Source organism: Ranitomeya imitator, chromosome 8 (genome assembly GCF_032444005.1).
Source record: "Ranitomeya imitator isolate aRanImi1 chromosome 8, aRanImi1.pri, whole genome shotgun sequence".
Taxonomy (NCBI): Eukaryota; Metazoa; Chordata; class Amphibia; order Anura; family Dendrobatidae; genus Ranitomeya; species Ranitomeya imitator.
Genome location: NC_091289.1, coordinates 166,321,810 through 166,347,851, shown reverse-complemented (window position 1 = coordinate 166,347,851; position 26,042 = coordinate 166,321,810). Strand labels below are relative to the sequence as shown.

The 26,042-nt window shown below is 45.2% G+C and overlaps 1 protein-coding gene across 2 annotated transcripts in view; it reads right to left on the bottom strand.

Moving 5' to 3' along the window:
- LOC138648233 (histo-blood group ABO system transferase 2-like) overlaps positions 1–20,653 on the bottom strand; it is a 79,641-nt gene extending 58,988 nt beyond the window's left edge. The window contains exon 1 of one of the 2 annotated variants that reach the window (XM_069737785.1): positions 20,565–20,653. The gene's annotated coding sequence lies outside the window, so the exon portion shown is untranslated. The remainder of the gene's footprint in view (positions 1–20,564) is intronic. The other variant, XM_069737786.1, reaches the window with a different exon arrangement.
- Between the last annotated feature and the right edge of the window lie 5,389 nt (positions 20,654–26,042).

Here is a 26,042-nt window from a genome sequence, read left to right as displayed (position 1 = left end):
TTCTGTCAGGGTGACCAACGCTGCTTTAAGGGGTCCGCTGGGGTGATGTTATGGCAGCTAGATGGTATACCTTTCCACAGGTGAAGTATGTCCCCAGGGCTTCCCGGTGTGTAGATGGTGGGTGGTGAGAGGCGAAGAGAAGAACGAGGACACAAGGTTGCAGTCTCTTTACCTTTACTGACGGCTTCAGCATCCACAGTCCAGGGCACCAGATCACAGGGCAGGCAGAATCCGGCCGATTTGGAGGCAAGTCCAGAGTTCCTTTATCCAGGTGGAAATCAGTAGCCTTTCTTTGCGCTGCAGTGGTGTAGTCCCTTACTGCCTATGGCTTCACATAAGGGTCTCACAGATGTGGTGTTTTGCTCTCTCTGTCCCCCATATAGGATAGGACAATACCCGTATGACTGGTGACTTGAGCCTGCTTATAGGGTCTCTTAGATAACCCGGCTCTGTAGTTGTCACCGTGCCTCCTGGGTGTAGGTGCGAACAGGAAACCTGCAATTAGCTGTCCTGCCGGTCTCTGAAATAAGGCGTAGAGGTCCTTACTCCCTTGGTGTTCCGGCTACTGGGATGTTGCGCCTCAGAAGGAGTCAGCTTGAGCGGGGCTGGTCCCCTTCTGGTATCCTCTCCTTTGCTTCAACTTCCTGCACGCTCGCTGCAATACAGTTCTGCCTTTCAATGTCTCTTTCTGGGAGCTGCAGCTCTGAGGGCATGCACAGCTCCTTTAACCTTCCATCCTCCTCAGACTCTGGTCTGGAACTTTCTAACTCTCCCTGCAGACTACCAGTTATATATATATATATATATATATATATATATATATATATATGGGGAGTGACCTAATAAATAGGAGCAGAAGCTCCCCCCGGTGGCCTGGAGTGTGAAATGTGTTGCATGTTTGTGATACCTGGATGCAGTTATCCTTCTTTGCCTCCAAAAGTAGCATCACTCCCCCCGAGAGGAAAGCAATACCACTGCGCCGACCAGGACCCTGGGGTGCCGCATGAGCCCTCACGGGCAGGGTCGTCTCTCCTATACCAGATAGCGCTATTGCGCAGGCACCGGCGGCGCCACCTTGGATGAGGAAATTATTTTCTCTAGCAAGATGGCACCACTGGTGCCTGCGCAGTAGCAGCTATTGGATCACCAATAGCTGCTACTGCGCAGGCACAGCTGATGGCATTTTCAAACTGATTTTTTTTAATGAATTTTAGGAAAACATCAAACAAATGAATTATATACACTTTACATATGATTACATATGCGATCATGTTGCAGCGCAGGCTCCACTGCTGGCGCCTGTCTGCAGTAGGGGAATTTTTCCCAAGCTATATATAATATTCATTATATAAACTAGGGGGCAGGTCAGTGAGGGATCAGTGACCTGTCAGAAGCCATACTGGTGAATACCTAATCAGAGCACCACATGAACGCCTCGGAGCACGAGCGTATCATTAACTCAAAACTGAAAATAAAGACTAAACAACAACCACAAGAGGGATTTCATCACAGGTATCATTGTAATTAGTATAACGGCGCCGACCAGACACTGTCTGCAGGTTACTGAGCACAATCCTGCTGACAGGTTCCCTTTAATTCATACAAGCACATGCAATAATATACTGTATGTTCCGAGTGGGGTGTTGTGAGTCAATGCGAAAAGCGCGTTGGGGCTGCACTACTCAGATGAACGCAGTGGAGACTATGGGTAAGGATATCATTGCACACCCCTAATGTGAATGTATCTTAAAGTGATACATACCTAATTTTGTGCTGGATTACGTTGTTACTGGTTGAGTGTCTCACTGCTTTTCAGTTTTCTTATAGCAGCACCTTATATTTTGACTTTGTATTTATGGATATACCGTTTTAGAAGCTGCGTTAAATTATTGTTCTGAGCACTTTGATATCTCCTACCAGTGACATTATTTACCCAACGTGATAGCATATCACACATTGTCTGTGGGATTGGTAGTTGGTGTCCTCCCATCCACTTTGATATACGCGGTATCTGGGTGTTGTACCTGCAATGTTAGCTATTCCACTTTGTCTATTTGATTCTTTTGTGGTTATTTTGTAGTGTCTACTTGTATTCTTGGAATAAATTATTATTTGGATTTTATTTGGGACTTTTTGTGCTCTTTTTCTCTCTGTGCTACATGATTATTTGAGAGTGTCCTGAGCTAATATAGCACCCCTATCGTGTAAATTAAGGGGAAGAAGTGATCAAGGAAATGTTTTCTGTTCTAAAGTTTGGGTTTCTGAAAATGTTATTATTTACAGAATGAAGTAGCAAATGCGTCTTTGGAAACATGAAGCCAAACCCTTGTGTTTGTATTTTTCATGGGCTGACATGTTTTCTTTACACGTTTACAGATTTTGTCTGAACATGTTTTGCAATGTTTGCAATAGGATTTAATGTGGATCAGTTGGATTTCATCAGTGTCTCCCGAATAGAGATGAGGGAAGTTCCCAGGATTTGCTCTAGACAGATTTATGCAAATCTGTCCGCTGATTCTATTGAGCACGAATACAATTCTATTAAGTTGAATCACTTTTAAATTTGCTCAATTGCCATGAAAAGATGTTTATTATTCTCTTAGTTGTCTCTTGACTCCAAGCCATAGTAAAAGTAAGAGGGAAGTCTCTATACTCACCTATGTGATATACTCACCTGACTCCTTGTACCTGCTCTGCAGCTTATCTGGTCCTCTAACGCTGAGGGCCACGTCGTTGCATGAGTAGCGACACATATCATTGACACTAATGACATGTGCCACAGCTCAAGTGAGGGCTTAAGTCTCAGTGCTGTAAGAACCTAAAATTGCCGTGGGACCAAAAAACAGTGGCGGGGCCGACAAGGAGTCAGTTGAAGACCTAGGACAGCTGAGAATGATTTTCTTTTTATTTTAACTCCTTCTCATCCCTCAAGAGAATCCGACAAATTGGTGAACCGGCTGGTCGCCATTTTGCTGGAGCCATGCACATTGAATCATGAAAATTTCACATTTATCTGAATTTTTGGCGAAGTTCATTGCAAATTCCATGTGATAGAAATGGATGTTCATCCATTCTGCTGTAGCTTAAAGCCGCAATCTGAAGTTCCTGCACCTTGATCTAACTTGGTGGCAAAGACAGCGACATTTGTACCTTAAAACACAACTTTTAATTAGATCAAATTAAATCCCCAATCGGGTATCAGTTTAATATAAAAACCTGCAGACAATACATATAACATACATGGCTACAAAACAAATATGACATATATATATATATATATATATATACATATATATATATAGTGCCTACAATGTAACCAATGCAATTATAAAATTGGAAGGATCTCACCAATATCTTGAGACACCTATTATAATAATAATAATCTTTATTTTTATATAGCGCTAACATATTCCCCAGCGCTTTACAGGTTGCACATATTATCGTTGCTGTCCCCCGTTGGGGCTCACAATCTAAATTCCCCATCAGTATGTCTTTGGAACCTGCTCATGGAAGCACCGTGCTGGAAAAAAAGGGGGAAGAGATGAATATGTCTATCGCTAAAATCCCCTGTCGTGCCCCATGTAATGACTCCTACCCTAACACCAGCCTATTCGAGTGGGTGAGCACCTCCCACACCAACCTATTCGAGTCGATGAGTTAGAGTGACACTATATGCGTCATAGAGGCGTCTCTGAGGGCACGGCTATAGAAAGACAAAAAAGGACATATTGAGGGGGATGGTATTCATAGATGTCATTGAAGCGGTAAATCTCCCTCACCTGGCAAGTAAAGAGCCAATGATGTCTCTATGACAACATAGTTCCATATTTGGGATAAACCTGCTCCATGGAACCTAAACCAAAAGGTCCATATCTTCTCCTTCATTCATATAAAGGAGAGAGCAACTCTGCTAGTTTATATGGTTCAATTAATCCAACGAAACATCAAATGATCAAAAGGAGTCCTTCATTCACTCCACAATCGGAATAGGATCTCAGGCATATAATAGATGTTAAAAAGTAAAGCACAATATTGTCAATGCAATAGAATCTGTTTAGTTTGTGATTATCTGCCATTTTCTTGTGGAGTTCTGGCTGCTGGTCTTTTTCCTCTGGTACTGGGTTTGTCTTGGGTCAGGTGTTTGTATCACTCTTTATTAACCAGCACCTGCCTCCCAGTCCTTGCTGGACATCAGTGTTAATCTGCTTGAGCTCTAGCTTGGTGCTTTGCTTTGTGTTCTGTGTGTGTAATTTGTGCAGTGCTGGAACCTCTGGTTCAGCTTGTCTTAGTTTCTGTTTTCTATTGGTATCTGCAGCCTTCTCTGTGTTTTCTGTTAGGAGGTGACCCGTTTTTGTACCCAGTCCTTAGATCTTTTAGGGAACCCCTTCCCCCTATCTATAGGTTTTCGCTTGAGATTAACCTAGGATCGTCGGTGGGTCTATTCGCAAGGAATGGGTCGCCCACTCCATCGTAGGGTATCAGCCTAGTCATAGTGCAGGGTCAGTTTTGCCCCTTCTACCCTAGTCCTGTGTTGCAGTTCTGTACCACCGTTAAGCATTAAAGGTACCGTCACACTGAACGATATCGCTAGCGATCCGTGACGTTGCTAGCGATATCGTTGAGTTTGACAGGCAGCAGCAATCTGGATCCTGCTGTGCCATCGTTGGTCAGTGTAAAAAGTCCAGAACTTTATTTCGTCGCTGGATCTCCCGCTGACATCGCTGAATCAGCGTGTGTGATGCCGATTCAGCGATGTCTTCACTGGTAACCAGGGTAAACATCGGGTTACTAAGCGCAGGGCCGAGCTTAGTAACCCGATGTTTACCCTGGTTACCTGCGTAAAAGTAAAAAAAAAAAACACTACATACTTACCTTCCGCTGTCTGTCCCCCGGCGCTGTGCTTCTCTGCACTATGAGCGCCGGCCAGCCGGAAAGCAGAGCACAGCTGTGACGTCACCGTTGTGCTTTCCGGCTGGCGCTCACAGTCAGTGCAGGAAAGCACAGTGCCGGGGGACAGACACCGGAATGTAAGTATGTAGTGTTTGTTTTTTTTTACTTTTACGCTGGTAACCAGGGTAAACATCGGGTTACTAAGCGCGGCCCTGCGCTTAGTAACCCGATGTTTACCCTGGTTACCAGGGGACCGGTATCGTTGGTCGCTGGAGAGCTGTCTGTGTGACAGCTCTCCAGCGACCAAACAGCGACGCTGCAGCGATCGGGATCGTTGTCTGGATCGCTGCAGCGTCGCTAAATGTGACGGTACCTTAAGACTCTGCAGCAAAGAAGCCTTCGGACTGATAAGTTTAACCTCTCATAACAGTTGCTTTATCTACTAACATTGTTTACTTTAACCTGTCCTTATTCTGGGCCTTTTCCTCATGCCAAATACCTGTTTACCCTTCACCTCCCTGCGTGGAGTAATCCCTTTGTTAATAAACCTGTTAACTCTTGTTCTGCCTCCTGTCTGTCACTGCATCCCACAACCTGTTCACACATGGGCCATGGTGACTGCTACTGTGCCATTATAAAATGTTCTACTGTGGGTCAATTGATCAGTCAACTAGCTATGCTACTATCCTTACATTTTTCTAACATTAGCACTCTACCAAGTTGATATTTGTGCCACCTGAGTGTTGCTGGAAAAAAAAAACAGTTGGAGCTGTCGCATGAGATATCAGGGCTCTCAGCAAAGAAGGTTTAGACCGCCCCCTCATCCACCTAGTCCTAATTGAAACTTCAATTCAAAGCTCTAAATGCTGGCACAGACCCCGATACCTCATGCTTGGCCCATGACTCACTGCTTCTTTGCCATTATAAAATGTTCTACAGTGTCAATTGATGCCACTTTCTCTGGTGTCTGCCTCTAATTCTTGGAAATGTTTGGACTCCAAGTTGGGATGGCTTCATGTGTGTTGCTTGAATTTGGCAGATGTTTCAGAAAGCAGGTGTCACGCCGTAAGCGGCGATAAAGGGGCAGGATGGCGTACTGGGACCCGCACCTGTCCCTGCCACTATAATGGGGCCCTGGCTTTCCCTTATCTCAGGGGTACCTATGATGGTTAGGAGGCCTGAGCCGCCAGTGTATCCCTGTCTCCTGTGCAGGCCCTATGAGTGGCCCCCTCTCCCCCCAAAAGGAGGTGGACTGCACCAGTGTAACAATACAACAAATAACAGGGTATACAGACAAGGTAACTTACAGTCTCAAACTCACCGAATGCTCACACAACCACAGAGGAAACACAGAGAAGGGAAGAGAAGGAATAAACTAGGAAGGAAAACAGGTTAAACAAGCAACCAAAACAGCAGACACCAATCTCTGTAAATAAACCTCCAACTAGAACACTATGCTCCTTCAACCTCCAAGCCAGGCAGTAGAACTGATCACTGACAATAGCTGAAGTCAGGACTGGGTGTATATTGAGGATCAGATTACAAAATCCACTTCAGCTGAGAGACCCAGCTCTCAGCAGCTTAGCAATAAGGTTAACTCCTGCACTGCTGGCACAAAGCAGCTAGGTCAGAATACAGGTCAAGAGCTTCTGTTCACTGTGTGAATGAGGCCCAGAGCGCTGCGGTTCTCTGGAACCTCTCTGTCGTGGTAGCCCCGTGACAGCAGGCCTACGCCTGTCACTCATCCACCTGTCAATGTTTCAGCTAGAAATGCTAGTCCAAGCCCTGTCCCATGCATCCATGTTGTGCAATTATACTATTTGTACACTGGGTCAATTGATGCCACTTTTCCTGGTGTCTGCCCCAAATTTGAGCTGTTTGGAAAGTTTTTTGCCCCCCTTCCTTAAGATGTTGTATATCTGTTTGGATTTGCCTCCCATTTAATGCAATGGGATTCGGGACGTAAGATGACCCGTTCTGTGAAAATAATCGGCGAACATCGGGATATTCGCCGAACTGAACCTTGAAAGGTTCACTCATTTCTAATCAAGATTTGCTGCTGGCAGTGCCATTTGCAATTGCCAACCAATGACGTACCAGATATGCTCAATGGGAGACAAGTCCAGAGATGCTGCAGGTCATGGTGGCATGTTTAGGCCATACAGGCTGCTGACAGTAGTATGAGCAACATGTTGCCAAGCGTTTAGAGGGCTGCCTGATGACCCTCCAAAATGTATGAGTGAGAGCCATTTGCTTTTTCATTTTTCCATCAACATGGCAATATGAGAGATTGGTTTTTTTGTGGGATGATTTGTAGTTTTGAATTACACCATTCATTTTACCAAATAACGTACTGAAAGATGGGACAAAAGTTTCAAATGCTGTGATATGGTGAAATGAAAAAAACACACAATTACGCCATTGTTGTTTGGGTTTGTAGTGCAATAAAAATAAACTGGTAATATGATTGTATAAGTCAGTATGATTACGATACAAAACTTCTGAATATTTTTTTTTCTTTAATTCTCTTCACGTTGCCATTTTCTGATACCCTTAACGTTAGCATTTCTTGGTCCTTGGAAATGAGTGAGGGTTCTTTTTTTGCACATTGAGCTGATGTTTTAGTGATTCCATCTTGAGGTACATGTGATATTTTGATCACTTTTATTGTATTTTTAAGGTGACCAAAAACCAGCAGGTCTAGTATTTTGGTTTATTTTATGTTCGTCATTTAATAATTTAAAGAATATTATGTTTTGACAGAACGGACGTTCTCGGACACCTTGATGCCAAATATGATTATTGTTGTCATTTTTTAACTTCTATATTTCTGAATGGGGAAAGAGGGTTGATTCAAAGTTTATATATTTTTAAAACTTTTTTTTACTTTATATTCTAGTCCCTGTAAGGGACTTGAACTTGTGATCAGCTTGTACTATATTTTGCAATACCGTAGTATTGCAGTATATGGCGAATTTGCAGTTCATGTGCACATAGAAAATTACATCATAAAAAGTTGCTGTCGGTAACTGATAGCAGCAACTAAATAGTTAACAACAGCGGAGTTCAACCCTGGCTTCTGCGGTTAGGGACAGATGACAGCAATGTAACGCAGCTGGAATCTGCTGTGGATGAACCAGGTTCAATACAGCCCTAAGCAAAAGGGCTGTGGCAAAAATATACATCCCAGGTCGTTAAGGGGATTAACTCTATTATATCTATATTTGTTTGTAAGCTACTTAGAAATCTCTACAGCAATTGTAAAGAAGTTTTATACAAAGCATTTCATAGTCCTCTCTTTTGTAGAGAAACATGTAATAAAAATGAAATATTTCAGTTCGAAGAAAAGAACAACTTGTGTATCAGGCCATTTCAATAATACTAAAGTCCTTGGAAGCCTTGTAACCATGATTATATAAATCAAATGTAGCATTTGTGGCTTTATAATTAACTCACTGGAACTGCTATTAATTTTAATGGTATTACAGAAGAACTAACTGGAAAGTCATTAACAAATAAAAGTCAGTAACTAAATACGGAACGGCTACTTTTAATTTTCTAATTTCATTTTTTTATCACCTCTCCTAATTTTATAATGACACAGAAAAATTGATTTAAATTCAAATGCGGCTTGCTTTATTTTTGCAAATTTACTAGAGTGTTTGACTATTTCTATGGTTTTCCTTGTGTTATATGGCACAGTCACAGGTTTACCGTGACAGAGAGGGACTAGAAGACCGCAGCGTCTGATTTCACGTACTCCTGCACTGATTAGAAGCACTTCTCCTTCATATTAAACGGTACAGGATTATGTTAGCAGTGCAGGGGTTAAACTGTGCAGTTCAGAATCTATGAAGCTTTCCTACCTGAATGATCTCAACTGCTCAGAATTGGCCACTCGCCTCCCCTATACATACTGGCTTCTGGCAAACAGGATTGCCAGTGTTAGTCTAAAGGTACCGTCACATTTAGCGACGCTGCAGCGATATAGACAACGATGCCGATCGCTGCAGCGTCGCTGTTTAGGTCATCATGTGGTCACTGGAGAGCTGTCACACAGACAGCTCTCCAGCGACCAACGATGCCGAAGTCCCCGGATAACCAGGGTAAACATTGGGTTACTAAGCGCAGGGCCGGTGACGTCACCGCTGTGCTCTGCTTTACGGCCGGCCGGCGCTGACACAGTGCAGGGAAGCTGATGCCGGGGGACAGACACCAGAATGTAAGTATGTACTGTTTTTTTTTTTTTACTTTTACAATTGATGCTAGGAACCTACCTTACAGTTACAGTTACGTCCATATATATTTGGACAGAGACAACATTTTTCTAATTTTGGTTGTAGACATTACCACAATGAATTTTAAACAAAACAATTCAGATGCAGTTGAAGTTCAGACTTTCAGCTTTCATTTGAGGGTATCCACATTAAAATTGGATGAAGGGTTTAGGAGTTTCAGCTCCTTAACATCTGCCACCCTGTTTTTAAAGGGACCAAAAGTAATTGAACAATTGACTCCAAGTCTATTTCATGGACAGGTGTGGGCTATCCCTTCATTATGTCATTTTCAATTAGGCAGATAAAAGGCCTGGAGTTGATTTGAGGTGGGGTGCTTGCATTTGGATGGTTTTGCTGTGAAGTAAACATGCGGTCAAAGGAGCTCTCCATGCAGGTGAAACAAGCCATCCTTAACCCCTTTCTGACCTCGGACGGGATAGTACGTCCGAGGTCAGAAGCCCCTCTTTGATGCGGGCTCCGGCGGTGAGCCCGCATCAAAGCCGGGACATGTCAGCTGTTTTGAACAGAGGGTTCACTGCACGGTGCAAGCCACTCATAAGCATCAAGAATAAAAAGGCTAGACTGGACTTTGCTAAAAAAACATCTAAAAAAGCCAGCAGAGTTCTGGAAGAACATTCTTTGGACAGATGAAACCAAGATCAACCTCTACCAGAATAATGGAAAGAGAAAAGTATGGCGAAGGCGTGGTACAGCTCATGATCCAAAGCATACCACATCATCTGTAAAACCCGGCGGAGGCAGTGTGATGGCTTGGGCATGCATGGCTGCCAGTGGCACTGGGTCACTAGTGTTTATTGATGACTAGATTGTGGCCCGATTCTAACGCATCGGGTATTCTAGAATATGCATGTCCCCGTAGTATAGGGACAATGATGATTGCAGAATTCGCGGCAGACTGTGCCTGTCGCTGATTGGTCGAGGCAACCTTTATGACATCATCGTCGCCATGGCAACCATTATGACATCATCGTCGCTGTGCCCGTCGCTGATTGGTCGAGGCAACCTTTATGACATCATCGTCGCCATGGCAACCATTATGACATCTACGTCGATACTGTGCCCGTTGCTGATTGGTCGAGGCCTGGCGGCCTCGACCAATCAGACGCGGGATATCTACGTCCTTTATGACATCATCGTCGCTGTGCCCGTCGCTGATTGGTCGAGGCCTGGCGGCCTCGACCAATCAGAGACGCGGGATTTCCAGGACAGACAGACAGACAGAAAGACAGACACACAGACAGACAGACAGACAGAAAAACCCTTAGACAATTATATATATAGATGTGACACAGGACAGAAGCAGCCCAATGAATTCTGAGGTATTCAGAGCCACCATACTGTGTGCTCAGATCCAGCCAGATGCAGCCAAACTGATTGTCGTTGTTTCATACTACAGATGGACAATGACCCAAAACATAAAGCCAAAGCAACCCAGGAGTTTATTAAAGCAAAAAAGTGGAATATTCTTGAATGGTCAAGTCAGTAACCTGATCTCAACCCAATTGAGCATGCATTTAACTTTTTAAAGACTAAACTTCAGACAGAAAGGCCCACAAACAAACAGCAACTGAAAACCACCACAGTGAAGGCCTGGCAGAGCATCAAAAAGGAGGAAACACAGCGTCTGGTGATGTCCATGAGTTCAAGACTTCAGGCAGTCATTGCCAACAAACGGTTTTCAACCAAGTACTAGAAATGAACATTTTATTTAAAATTATTTTGTCTGTCCAATTACTTTTGGACCCTTTAAAAACAGGGTGGCACATGTTAAGGAGCTGAAACTCCTAAACCCTTCATCCAATTTTAATGTGGATACCCTCAAATGAAAGCTGAAAATCTGAACTTCAACTGCATCTGAATTGTTTTGTTTAAAATTCATAGTGGTAATGTCTATAACCAAAATTAGAGAAATGTTGTCTCTGTCTAAATATATATGGACGTAACTGTACATACAAATACCTGTTAGCTATTATCCCCGTTATAGTGGAGCATCAACTGTAAAACACATCATTACAGGAATGTACAATTACAATAGTTTGCATTAAAGGTGTTCTTTACTTAAATGAAGTTATAATAATACCACATAATGTACAAGGGAGAAATACTGACACACCAAGATTGGACTACATATTTCACCACATAATGACCAAATAATACCACATACAAGGGAAAAATACTGCCATGCCATGACTAGACCACATATTACCACATACAAGGAACAAATACCACCACACCCTGACCAGATCAGATATTATCCCCACATAATGACCAAATAATACCACATACAAGGGAAAAATACTGCCATGCCATGACTAGACCACATATTACCACATACAAGGAACAAATACCACCACACCATGACCAGATCAGATATTATCCCCACATAATGACCAAATAATACCACATACAAGGGAAAAATACTGCCATGCCATGACTAGACCACATATTACCACATACAAGGAACAAATACCACCACACCATGACCAGATCAGATATTATCCCCACATAATGGCCAAATAATACCACATAAAAGGGAGAAATACAGCCACACCATGACCAGACCACATATTACCACCACAGTGACCGAATACTACAATACTGGTCATGAATAAAACTTACAATACTAACAACACTGTTATTACCACCAGTGACATTATACACAGGAGTGTATAGTGTACAGTATAGTGTATAGTGTCAGTGTACAGGTAATACAATAATCCCCAGTGACATTATAAATAGGAGCTCTGTATATAGTGTATAATGTACAGGTAGTACAGGTATAACCAATGACATTATACACAAGAGCTCTATATATAGTGTTAGTGTACAGGTAATACAGTGATCACCAGTGACATTATACAAAAGAGCTCTGTATATAGTGTCAGTGTTCAGGTAATATAGGGATCACCAGTAATATTATACACAGAAGCTCAGCATATAGAGTCAGTGTACAGATAATACAGGTATGAAAATAAATGAAGAAAATGAAGCGTCAAGCAGAAGATACTGGTTGCAGTATAACAACTTTCATCAGCTCTTGAGGATCGTATCTGGACACATATTTTGAGTAATACCTTAGTGCCGTTCAGCTTTGGATCTTTCTGGTTGCCATGAAAATAAATGGAGCTACCAATCCGGATATAGTATATAGCAAGGTAGTGGTAAGATTAAAATATATCTTTTAATAATCCTTTTAAAATAGACCTTTAGTCTCAATGAGATAACAAACACAACAGACATATATATAAAACTAGATTGTGGCCCGATTCTAACGCATCGGGTATTCTAGAATATGCATGTCCCCGTAGTATATGGACAATGATGATTCCAGAATTCGCGGCAGACTGTGCCCGTCGCTGATTGGTCGAGGCAACCTTTATGACATCATCGTCGCCATGGCAACCATTATGACATCGTCGCTGTGCCCGTCGCTGATTGGTCGAGGCAACCTTTATGACATCATCATCGCCATGGCAACCATTATGACATCATCGTCGCTGTGCCCGTCGCTGATTGGTCGAGGCAACCTTTATGACATCATCATCGCCATGGCAACCATTATGACATCATCATCACTGTGCCCGTCGCTGATTGGTCGAGGCCTGGCGGCCTCGACCAATCAGACGCAGGATGTCTACGTCCATTATGACATCATCGTCGCTGTGCCCGTCGCTGATTGGTCGATTCCTGGCGGCCTCGACCAATCAGAGACGCGGGATTTCCAGGACAGACAGACAGACGGAAAAACCCTTAGGCAATTATATATATAGATAATAGGGATTAACATAGGACTCAAAATATGTGTAGAAGGGGAGAAGGGATTGACCCCGTTTTTACAGTATATCTACACTGTGGAAACCTGTATATCAATTGGTAAGGAATCTGTTATGATAGGCAATTCAGTATCACAATGGACATGGAGGTCAGAGCACATACAGTGATCTGACAATAACCCAAAATAATAGAACGAGCTCTGAGACGTGGGAACTCTGCAGACCGCAATCCCTGATCCTCTCCAAACACAACTAGAGGCAGCCGTGGATTGCGCCTAACGCTCCCTATGCAACTCGGCACAGCCTGAGAAACTAACTAGCCTGAAGATAGAAAAAAACAAGCCTACCTTGCCTCAGAGAAATACCCCAAAGGAAAAGGCAGCCCCCCACATATAATGACTGTGAGTAAGATGAAAAGACAAACGTAGGGATGAAATAGATTAAGCAAAGTGAGGCCCGATATTCTAGACAGAACGAGGATAGGAAAGATAACTTTGCGGTCTACACAAAACCCTAAAGAAAACCACGCAAAGGGGCAAAAAGACCCTCCGTACCGAACTAACGGCACGGAGGTACACCCTTTGCGTCCCAGAGCTTCCAGCAAAACAAAATGGACAAGCTGGACAGAAAAAATAGAAACAAATAGCAAAGAAGCACTTAGCTATGCAGAGCAGCAGGCCACAGGAATGATCCAGAGAAACACAAGTCCAACACTGGAATATTGACAGGAAGCATGAATCAAAGCATTAGGTGGGGTTAAGTAGAGAAGCACCTAACGACCTCACCAGATCACCTGAGGAAGGAAACTCAGAAGCAGCAGTACCAGTTTCCTCCACAAACGGAAGCTCCCAGAGAGAATCAGCCGAAGTACCACTTGTGACCACAGGAGGGAGCTCTGCCACAGAATTCACAACAGTACCCCCCCCTTGAGGAGGGGTCACCGAACCCTCACCAGAGCCCCCAGGCCGACCAGGATGAGCCACATGAAAGGCACGAACAAGATCGGGAGCATGGACATCAGAGGCAAAAACCCAGGAATTATCCTCCTGAGCATAACCCTTCCATTTAACCAGATACTGGAGTTTCCGTCTTGAAACACGAGAATCCAAAATCTTCTCCACAATATACTCCAATTCCCCCTCCACCAAAACCGGGGCAGGAGGGTCAACAGATGGAACCATAGGTGCCACGTATCTCCGCAACAATGACCTATGGAAGACGTTATGTATGAAAAAAGAATCTGGGAGGGTCAGACGAAAAGACACAGGATTAATAACCTCAGAAATCCTATAAGGACCAACGAAACGAGGTTTAAACTTCGGAGAGGAAACCTTCATAGGAATATGACGAGAAGATAACCAAACCAGATCCCCAACACGAAGTCGGGGACCCACACGGCGTCTGCGATTAGCGAAACGTTGAGCCTTCTCCTGGGACAAGGTCAAATTGTCCACTACATGAGTCCAAATCTGCTGCAACCTGTCCACCACAGTATCCACACCAGGACAGTCCGAAGACTCAACCTGTCCTGGAGAAAAACGAGGATGGAACCCAGAATTGCAGAAAAATGGCGAAACCAAGGTAGCCGAGCTGGCCCGATTATTAAGGGCGAACTCAGCCAAAGGCAAAAAGGACACCCAGTCATCCTGATCGGCAGAAACAAAGCATCTCAGATAGGTTTCCAAGGTCTGATTGGTTCGTTCGGTCTGGCCATTAGTCTGAGGATGAAAAGCCGAGGAAAAAGACAAGTCAATGCCCATCCTACCACAAAAGGCTCGCCAAAACCTCGAAACAAACTGGGAACCTCTGTCAGAAACGATATTCTCTGGAATGCCATGCAAACGAACCACATGCTGGAAGAACAATGGCACCAAATCAGAGGAGGAAGGCAACTTGGACAAGGGTACCAGATGGACCATCTTAGAAAAGCGATCACAGACCACCCAAATGACTGACATCTTTTGAGAGACGGGAAGATCTGAAATAAAATCCATAGAGATATGTGTCCAAGGTCTCTTCGGGACCGGCAAGGGCAAAAGCAACCCACTGGCACGAGAACAGCAGGGCTTAGCCCGAGCACAAATCCCACAGGACTGCACAAAAGAACGCACATCCCGCGACAGAGATGGCCACCAAAAGGATCTAGCCACTAACTCTCTGGTACCAAAGATTCCAGGATGACCAGCCAACACCGAACAATGAACCTCAGAGATCACTTTATTTGTCCACCTATCCGGGACAAACAGTTTCTCCGCTGGACAACAATCAGGTTTATTAGCCTGAAATTTTTGCAGCACCCGCCGCAAATCAGGGGAGATGGCAGACACAATTACTCCTTCCTTGAGGATACCCGCCGGCTCAGATAAACCCGGAGAGTCGGGCACAAAACTCCTAGACAGAGCATCCGCCTTCACATTTTTAGAGCCCGGAAGGTACGAAATCACAAAGTCAAAACGTGCGAAAAACAGCGACCAACGAGCCTGTCTAGGATTCAAACGCTTAGCAGACTCGAGATAAGTCAGGTTCTTATGATCAGTCAATACCACCACGCGATGCTTAGCTCCTTCAAGCCAATGACGCCACTCCTCGAATGCCCACTTCATGGCCAGCAACTCTCGGTTGCCCACATCATAATTCCGCTCAGCAGGCGAAAACTTCCTGGAAAAAAAAGCACATGGTTTCATCACTGAACAATCAGAACCTCTCTGCGACAAAACAGCCCCTGCTCCAATCTCAGAAGCATCAACCTCGACCTGGAACGGAAGAGAAACATCAGGTTGACACAACACAGGGGCAGAAGAAAAACGACGCTTCAACTCTTGAAAAGCTTCCACAGCAGCAGAAGACCAATTGACCAAATCAGCACCCTTCTTGGTCAAATCGGTCAATGGTTTGGCAATACTAGAAAAATTGCAGATGAAGCGACAATAAAAATTAGCAAAGCCCAGGAACTTTTGCAGACTTTTCAGAGATGTCGGCTGAGTCCAATCATGGATGGCTTGGACCTTAACAGGATCCATCTCGATAGTAGAAGGGGAAAAGATGAACCCCAAAAATGAAACCTTCTGCACACCAAAGAGACACTTTGATCCCTTCACAAACAAAGAATTAGCACGCAGGACCTGAAAAACCGTTCTGACCTGTTTCACATGAGACTCCCAATCATCCGAGAAGATCAAAATGTCATCCAAGTACACAATCAGGAATTTATCCAGGTACTCTCGGAAGATGTCATGCATAAAGGACTGAAACACTGATGGAGCATTGGCAAGTCCGAATGGCATCACTAGATACTCAAAATGACCCTCGGGCGTATTAAATGCAGTTTTCCATTCATCGCCTCGCCTGATTCGCACCAGATTATACGCACCACGAAGATCAATCTTGGTGAACCAACTAGCCTCCTTAATCCGAGCAAACAAATCAGATAACAAAGGCAAGGGGTACTGAAATTTAACAGTGATCTTATTAAGAAGGCGATAATCTATACAAGGTCTCAGCGAACCATCCTTTTTGGCTACAAAAAAGAACCCTGCTCCTAATGGCGACGATGACGGGCGAATATGCCCCTTCTCCAGGGATTCCTTCACATAACTGCGCATAGCGGTGTGCTCAGGCACGGATAAATTAAACAGTTGACCTTTTGGGAATTTACCACCAGGAATCAAATTGATAGCACAATCACAATCCCTATGCGGAGGTAGGGCATCGGACTTGGGCTCAACAAATACATCCCGGTAATCAGACAAGAACTCTGGAACCTCAGAAGGGGTGGATGACGAAATTGACAAAAATGGAACATCACCATGTACCCCCTGACAACCCCAGCTGGACACCGACATGGATTTCCAATCCAATACTGGATTATGGGCTTGTAGCCATGGCAACCCCAACACGACCACATCATGCAGATTATGCAACACCAGAAAGCGAATATCCTCCTGATGTGCAGGAGCCATGCACATGGTCAGCTGGGTCCAGTATTGAGGCTTATTCTTGGCCAAAGGCGTAGCATCAATACCTCTCAATGGAATAGGACACTGCAAGGGCTCCAAGAAAAACCCACAACGCTTAGCATATTCCAAGTCCATCAAATTCAGAGCAGCGCCTGAATCCACAAACGTCATGACAGAATATGATGACAAAGAGCAGATCAAGGTAACGGACAGAAGAAATTTTGACTGTACCGTACCAATGGTGGCAGACCTAGCGAACCGCTTAGTGCGCTTAGGACAATCAGAGATAGCATGAGTGGAATCACCACAGTAGAAACACAGCCCATTCAGACGTCTGTGTTCTTGCCGTTCAACTCTGGTCAAAGTCCTATCGCACTGCATAGGCTCAGGTTTAAGCTCAGGTAATACCGCCAAATGGTGCACAGATTTACGCTCACGCAAGCGTCGACCGATCTGAATAGCCAAAGACATAGACTCATTCAAACCAGCAGGCATAGGAAATCCCACCATGACATCCTTAAGGGCTTCAGAGAGACCCTTTCTGAACATAGCTGCCAGCGCAGATTCATTCCATTGAGTGAGCACTGATCATTTTCTAAATTTCTGGCAATATACCTCTATCTCATCCTGACCCTGACAAAGAGCCAGCAAATTCTTTTCTGCCTGATCCACTGAATTAGGCTCATCGTACAGCAATCCGAGCGCCAGGAAAAACGCATTGATATTACTTAATGCAGGATCTCCTGGCGCAAGAGAAAATGCCCAGTCCTGAGGGTCGCCACGCAAAAAAGAAATAATAATCAAAACCTGTTGAACTGGATCACCAGAGGAACGAGGTTTCAAGGCCAGAAATAACTTACAATTATTTTTGAAACTCAGAAACTTAGTTCTATCTCCAAAAAACAAATCAGGAATAGGAATTCTTGGTTCTAACATAGATTTCTGATCAATAGTGTCTTGAATCTTTTGTACTCTTGCCGAGAGCTGATCCACAAATGAAGACAGACTTCTAATGTCCATCGCTACACCTGTGTACTGAACCACCCAAATGTCTAGGGGAAAAAAAAGACAAAACACAAAGCCAAGAAAAAAAAATGGTCTCAGAACTTCTTTTTTCCCTCTATTGAGAATCATTAGTACTTTTGGCTTCCTGTACTGTTATGATAGGCAATTCAGTATCACAATGGACATGGAGGTCAGAGCACATACAGTGATCTGACAATAACCCAAAATAATAGAACGAGCTCTGAGACGTGGGAACTCTGCATACCGCAATCCCTGATCCTCTCCAAACACAACTAGAGGCAGCCGTGGATTGCGCCTAACGCTCCCTATGCAACTCGGCACAGCCTGAGAAACTAACTAGCCTGAAGATAGAAAAAACAAGCCTACCTTGCCTCAGAGAAATACCCCAAAGGAAAAGGCAGCCCCCCACATATAATGACTGTGAGTAAGATGAAAAGACAAACGTAGGGATGAAATAGATTCAGCAAAGTGAGGCCCGATATTCTAGACAGAACGAGGATAGAAAAGATAACTTTGCGGTCTACACAAAACCCTAAAGAAAACCACGCAAAGGGGCAAAAAGACCCTCCGTACCGAACTAACGGCACGGAGGTACACCCTTTGCATCCCAGAGCTTCCAGCAAAACAAAATGGACAAGCTGGACAGAAAAAATAGAAACAAATAGCAAAGAAGCACTTAGCTATGCAGAGCAGCAGGCCACAGGAATGATCCAGAGAAACACAAGTCCAACACTGGAACATTGACAGGAAGCATGAATCAAAGCATTAGGTGGGGTTAAGTAGAGAAGCACCTAACGACCTCACCAGATTACCTGAGGAAGGAAACTCAGAAGCAGCAGTACCAGTTTCCTCCACAAACGGAAGCTCCCAGAGAGAATCAGCCGAAGTACCACTTGTGACCACAGGAGGGAGCTCTGCCACAGAATTCACAACAGGAATCCCTTAGAGTACATAAACGTATATGAAAAAGACCATCTTATTTGTATATCAGCAGAGGATGACAATATTTGTACCAAATCTGGCTGTCACCTGTACAGTATTGCAGTGTGATGCATCTAACAATACAAAGGTATTATTAAATGGGGATTAAGAGTGAACATTGGTTTAATAATACCTTTGTACTGTTGGACGCATCACACTGCAATACTGTACCTCTACGGATAAAACAAGGATCACCAGTGACATTATATACAGGAGCTCTGTATATATTGTACGGGTAATACAGGGATCACAGGTGACATCATACACAGGAGCTCTGTATATATTGTACAGGTAATACAGGGATCACAGGCTGTGTCGGACTGGGGTGCCAAGGGCCCACCCGTTACTGACTTTGGGGGGCCCACTTTTCACCTGCATACAAATATTACACTGCCCTCATTCACAAATTTACCTATATCTCTATATAAAAATACTATAAAGGCACAGATGATTGGCCTCGGGGAGACCAAAACATCCAACACCGCGGAGACACCATCACGTGATTCTCAACGCAGTGATTCCAGAACACTGCCCCATCCCTTATGGGAAATATGCAGATGCATGTAAAGAAGCTGCGGAGACACCATCACGTGTTTCTCGACGCAAGCAGTGAATAGCCAGGCCTTTCCCCGGGAAGGAACAACCACGGGAAGGGCAGCATCCTATGAAGGAAAGCCACCTATGCCAAGCATGGTGTCCATCCACAGACAGCTGTTTCGGGGTTTTTACCCCTCATCAGTGTGGAGTAGGAATCTGGCTATTAGGAGCAGTGCCTAGTAAAAAGGCTATAAAGGCACAGATGATTGGCCTCGGGGAGACCAAAACATCCAACACCGCGGAGACACCATCACGTGTCTGGCTGGCTATTCACTGCTTGCGTCGAGAAACACGTGATGGTGTCTCCGCAGCTTCTTTACATGCATCTGCATATTTCCCATAAGGGATGGGGGCAGTGTTCTGGAATCACTGCATTGAGAAACACGTGATGGTGTCTCCGCGGTGTTGGATGTTTTGGTCTCCCCGAGGCCAATCATATGTGCCTTTATAGCCTTTTTACTAGGCACTGCTCCTAATAGCCAGATTCCTACTCCACACTGATGAGGGGCAAAAACCCCGAAACAGCTGTCTGTGGATGGATACCATGCTTGGCATAGGTGGCTTTCCTTCATAGGATGCTGCCCTTCCCGTGGTTGTTCCTTCCCGGGGAAAGGCCTGGCTATTCACTGCTTGCGTCGAGAAACACGTGATGGTGTCTCCGCAGCTTCTTTACATGCATCTATATAAAAATAAACTGGGCAGTTTGGTTAATGAATGATGAGATGCTGTTTTTTTCTGTACTGAGAGAATCAAGTGAATTATGCCAAGTACTGCCCATACAGTGGGGTTGGGGGCCCAGATCTGTACAGGGGCCCACCTGGGGATTCCCGTTACCCTGTGGGCCAGTCCGAGCCTGATTACAGGTGACATCATACACAGGAGCTCTGTATATATTGTACAGGTATTACAGGGATCACAGGTGACATCATACACAGGAGCTCTGTATATATTGTACAGGTATTACAGGGATCACAGGTGACATCATACACAGGAGCTCTGAATATAGCTTTAAGAGTCTGTGTACATGTGATACAGTGACTCACCAGTGACGTTTCTAGGTGAAATCCTATATCTTCACTTTTCGTCTTCATCTTACAGATACTGCCACTTCTTCTTCTTGCCGGGAGTTGTCTCTACAGGAAATAACAGTCATTTATTGCTGATCTATTCCAGAGAACATTCCTCCCTTTTTTCCTGACTTCTACACTATGCCAGAGGAAGAATAAAAGCTACAGTGACGCCCTGCACAGTAACAAGACCCCCCTTTCATGGAAAGCAGTCTCCTAAAAGTAAATTATATTACAGCAGTAATAATGTCTCCCACTTGCCACCATACACTAATAATGTATGTTGCTCATTCTGGCCCCATACAGTAATTAAAGGGAACCTGTCCGGTCCCCCATGTCCTCCAACCAAGCAACATTCACTTGTTTATGAGTAAACTTCCTGCCTTAACAGCCCTGTATAACATTTTTCTGTAAAAAGAAGGAAAAGCATTTCTATGGCTCTCATTTCCTATGCTAATGAGGGCTTTGACTAGTCGATGGGGCGTTAGTTGCCTCTGATAAATCAACCCCTCCTTCCATGTTATCACGACCCCTTGGGCCTAATAGCATAATTTGCAGGAGCAGTCATCATTGCCAGTCCCTGTAAATCTTGAGCACGCGCACCGCACATTTCGGCAGCATCACTGCTCCTCTGCAGCAGGGTGTACGTTTCCCAGCTTCAGAGGTGCACTGCACATGTCCGTGAGCCATCTTCTGAAACGAGGACAATATAATTCTTTTTTAAAAACCTGACTTTTACAGAAAAAATGTTATACAAGGCTGGTTAGGTAGTTTACTCATAAATAAGTGAATGCTGCTAGGTTGGAGGACACGGGGGACGGAAGAGGTTCCCTTTAAGTCCCTCATCCTGCCACCTTTACTTAATAATGTGCCCCATCATGGCCCCCTTTGTCCTTTGGCATGATCTGTGCCCCCTAAATCCCTTGGCCCTATGATAGGGGGCACAGCCAGGACCAGGAGACCTAGAGAGCATGACCAGGTGACCTAGGGGGCACAGCAAGTGCCAGGGGGCCTAGCCAGGGCAAGGGGGTCTAGCCAAGGCCAGTGGGCCTCTGTCCCTTGTCTCTGGCTATACCCTCTAGGTCCCTTAGCCTGGCCCCAGGATCATGCCGCATCCACAGTGACATTAGAAAGAGAAAAAAAGATCCCTCTTTCTTGCCTGCACTCCCAGCACTGCACAGCGTCGTCTTCTTATATCTGGCACATATCTGGCGCAACTGCGCCTGACAGTGACGTCATTCACCGGCAACGTCACTGTCATGCGCCGCCTGCGATGGGTGCACACAAGTCAGCCATCTGCCTCTGCTGGGTCGATAGCCTATTGAGATGGCAATGGGGCAATACACTTCAACTCAATGTGCATCCGAGGACACACATTCAGTTCACAGCAGCGGGCCCCTTCTGCATCCTGCTTGTGGACCCACCAAAGCCCCAGGGCCCACTGAAAAATTCTCCGCTGGTCCCAGGGAACCTGTCCGATCCTGTTTGTGTATATACATATGTAACCAGACAATATGACCACTCTGTAAAATTGGTGTCATTAATGAGGAAAGACTGCCATCTGCTGACCAGCCCAAATCAAGCGGAACCAAAGTATGCTAGAAGATTTGCAGAGGGACGAACCTTGTGTGCTGGATGAGATCAGGTGACTCTCTGTAAGAACTGCTGCCCTGATATAAAAGCCCAGAGTACCAAACCACAGGTGAATTTGGTGCCAGAAAAGAGAGCACGAGCAGACGTGCTCCAGAGACTCCACTGAGACCAACATAACAGGCCTCAGTAGGGAGTCTGTGGTAAGTGGGTGTCGGTCACCACCTGGCATGATCCGGATCCCCAGGAAGATATCCCAGAGTGTGGCTTAAGCTGGTCAGAGCTGTAATCTGCGCCCTGCACTGGTCAAGCTTCCAGGGTCCGACTACGCCTGTCAAGAGTTGAAGACCGATCCTCTCTTCCCCCAGCCTGAGAGACTTTCGTCGATGGACAGACAGCGGAAGGTAAGTATGAAGCGTTTGTTTTTTTTACTTTAACGATGGTAACCAGGGTAAACATCGGGTTACTAAGCGCGGCCCTGTGCTTAGTTACCCGATGTTTACCCTGGTTACCAGCGAAGACATCGCTGAATCGGCGTCACACACGCCGATTCAGCGATGTCAGCGGGAGATCCAGCGACGAAATAAAGTTCTGGACTTTCTTCCCCGACCAGCGATATCACAGCAGGGGCCTGATCGCTGCTGCCTGTCACACTGGACGGTATCGCTAGCCAGGACGCTGCAACATCACGGATCGCTAGCGATATCGTCCAGTGTGACGGTACCTTAACACTATTTATTTCAATCACTGTTTGTTTAGTAGGCTGCAACAAAGAGTGTCTAATTGGAAATTTCTAACCCATGCCCTAAAACTTTGATGTTTTTGGAAGTCTGAGTTCATGCACTCTGTTCACGTTAATTTTCTGATACAGTATATTACTATATAGATTTAAAAGAAAACCTTTGGGATGATTCCAAGTGCAAAGCTGTAGCGTGTATACGATACGACAAGATACGATACAATACACTTTATTGATCCCAGGGGAAATTACGGTATTACAGCAGCAATACAAACAGCAGTACATAAAATATTAGGATACAAATCTTGCACAAGTATACCAACATTACATACCAAATAAATGTGGGTAGTACAAGTGTATAAGTCACTTAATTGACATTAGTACACCTGCAATCAGTCATTGTTGTCTGCCACCCTTAGGAAATTATTATACATCCCCATAGCAGTAGGTACAAACCATTTCCTGAATTTCTCCTTCTTACACCTTAGTAGGATTAGACGGCTGCTGAATGTGCTCTTCTGCTTCAAGAACAGCTCGTATAGTGGGTGTGTATTATTGATCATTATAGCTCTACACTTCTGAATCCTATCCTCCAAAACCTCCTCAAAAGAGTCCAGATGGAGGCCAACAGCCGCGCTTGCCTTCTTGATAAGTTTGTTGAGCTTATTAGTGTCAGATACTCGTGTGGCACCCCTAGGGGTATTTGCCACAAAAATAGTTACTGACAGTAAGTACAAATACTAAAACAGCAAGACTGCACTACCACCTCCGGCCAGAAGGGGGAGCTCCAGAGACTCCCCTTGATCCATTCTGGTCTGAGAGAAGAAATGGCAGTTGGGCTAAGGAGCTGAAAGTGAGAGGTCATACAGTTGAATCTCTAACAGCCCTGTGACTGTTACCAGGCCTAAATCACCGGCCTGAGGAGAAGAGGGATAGAGAAAAAGGACATTGTGAGAACCGGGTAGCATTAATCACTACCCAGAACAGGCGCAAAGACGGATACCGGATCCGTGGCTGTATTCATTACATATAATACAGCAACCGGAAAAACGTGAGGTGATATCAGCTTCACTAGGGTCGGACGCAGCAACAGACACAGAGTTCAGCGGTACTCCTGGAGGGGGTAAGCCGATAAAAGGACTCGGGTTGCCCGTCGAACCAGGACCCGGAGGGGACAGATTGGGCCGGCAGCCAGTTCACATACAGCAGCAGGGCCACACAGATATTGCGTACAATAAGAGGCGAAGACCCCGGCAGGGTCAAAGTAACTCAGAGTTCCCATGCAGACTCCGGTGACAGGACTGGTTGTAAATCCTTTTTTGTTAAAGTAAACTGGTTAAACGTTTCAGTGCCTCAGTCTTTCATTTGGACAATAGCCATCTATCCAGGATTGGGATCATCACCGCTGGGAGAACCTGCTGCTGATCAAGTAAGTGCCTGTTCCCTCACGATACCCTTTACACTGTGCATTGCCTGAGGCCACAGCACCGGGTCAAGCCACCCATGACACCCCCCTCAACAGACAGACCCCATTGGTCCGGTGCTGGGTACCCCGGTCTCTTGGGCGTCACAATTGGCGTCACGAACAGGATCTAGCCAGCCCGTATACCGGGTATTGTGTGCCGTGATTGGAGCCCAAAACTGTGAAAACTTGGATGAAAAATCTTGAAAATTGACTTTATTAAAGAAAAATCCATTCTCCATTGAAAACTATTGAAAGTGACTTTTCCCCATTGGTTATAATGGAGTAAAGATGGCCGCCATCCCCTGAGGTAATCACTTCATAACCGTTAGGCACGAGACTGTTAATTGAGCTACGCCATCACCTGAGCCCCAGTCTAACTGAAAAACTTCAGAATCCGCCATTACAGAGCGAGGTGGGTGGGAGCAGCAGGGGGCGTGTCATTGTGGGCGGCACCAAGCTGAGCGCTCTGACATCAGAGCAAGGGGAAAATCGATCCTGCTGCACAGCGGAACGAATCTACACTATCCCGACGGAAGCGGAGGACCGGAAGGGTCCGGATTAACTAAGGGGGCACAGTATGTCGCAGCACGGAGACGCCGCAGCACCCGGCGACGCTAATGCAGCTGAAAGACAGAGTGTCGATAGAGAGTCCGGTAGCGCAGCGGTGCAAGGAGTGGCGCCCATCATGCCGGTGCTGATGCCATATACCCCGGGTGGCCCATGGCTTCCAATGTATGAAGGTGAGCCTAATACCCTTGACGATTTCAGAGAAAAGATGCTGGCCCATTTTGACATGTTCCCTGTGGGTGAAGTTCAGCGTGTTAGTCTCCTGATGATGCAGTTAAGTGGCCATGCTAAGCGAGAAGTCACAGCATGGGCAGCTGATCTAAAAGGCACTGTTGAACGCATATTTGCTGGATTAAAAGCTACATTTGAAACCACTGCCAGCAGCAAAGCTAAAGTACGATTCTTTAATTGCAAACAAAAAGTTAATGAGGGCGTGAGAGACTTTGCCTTAAACCTGCAGGAAGCCCTTAAATCACTTACACTGGCTGAACCCATTTTTAACACCGGAGCGGATAAACTGCTAAGAGATCAATTTATTGAGGGACTCTACACCCCTTCTCACCGGGGGCATGTGAGCATGCTTGTTTTTAAGAACCCTGAATTGACATTTGCCCAATTAAAGGAGAGCGTTATACGTCTCCAGCTGGCAGAGGCACCTCGGGATCAGGATCCTGCGCAACTCATGGCAGAGGCTCCTCAACAACATGGAGTACCAGTGACATCAGCTATGTCCGGGGCCATTGCTAAGCCCCTGGGGCCCAGTACTAATGAGGCTCTTCAACAAAAGCTTGACTCTTTAACTGATGTTGTTGCTTCAATGGCTAAAACCATGCAGGAGATGAGAGGACCCAAGATGGAGTTGTCAAACTGTAGAGAAGGTGTTCCATGGATGAGACCCCGGAGATACCCGACATGGAGAGGACGACCCCGCGACCGCTACCAACCGGATGGACAGCCCATTTGCCGCCGTTGCCAGCAGCCAGGCCACTTTGCACGAGATTGTGATTTAAACGGGAATCCCCTGGGAATGCGGGCCGCTTCGCAGGAATGAACTTTCAAGGCCCAACACCCTGGCACGACAGGTACATCGGAG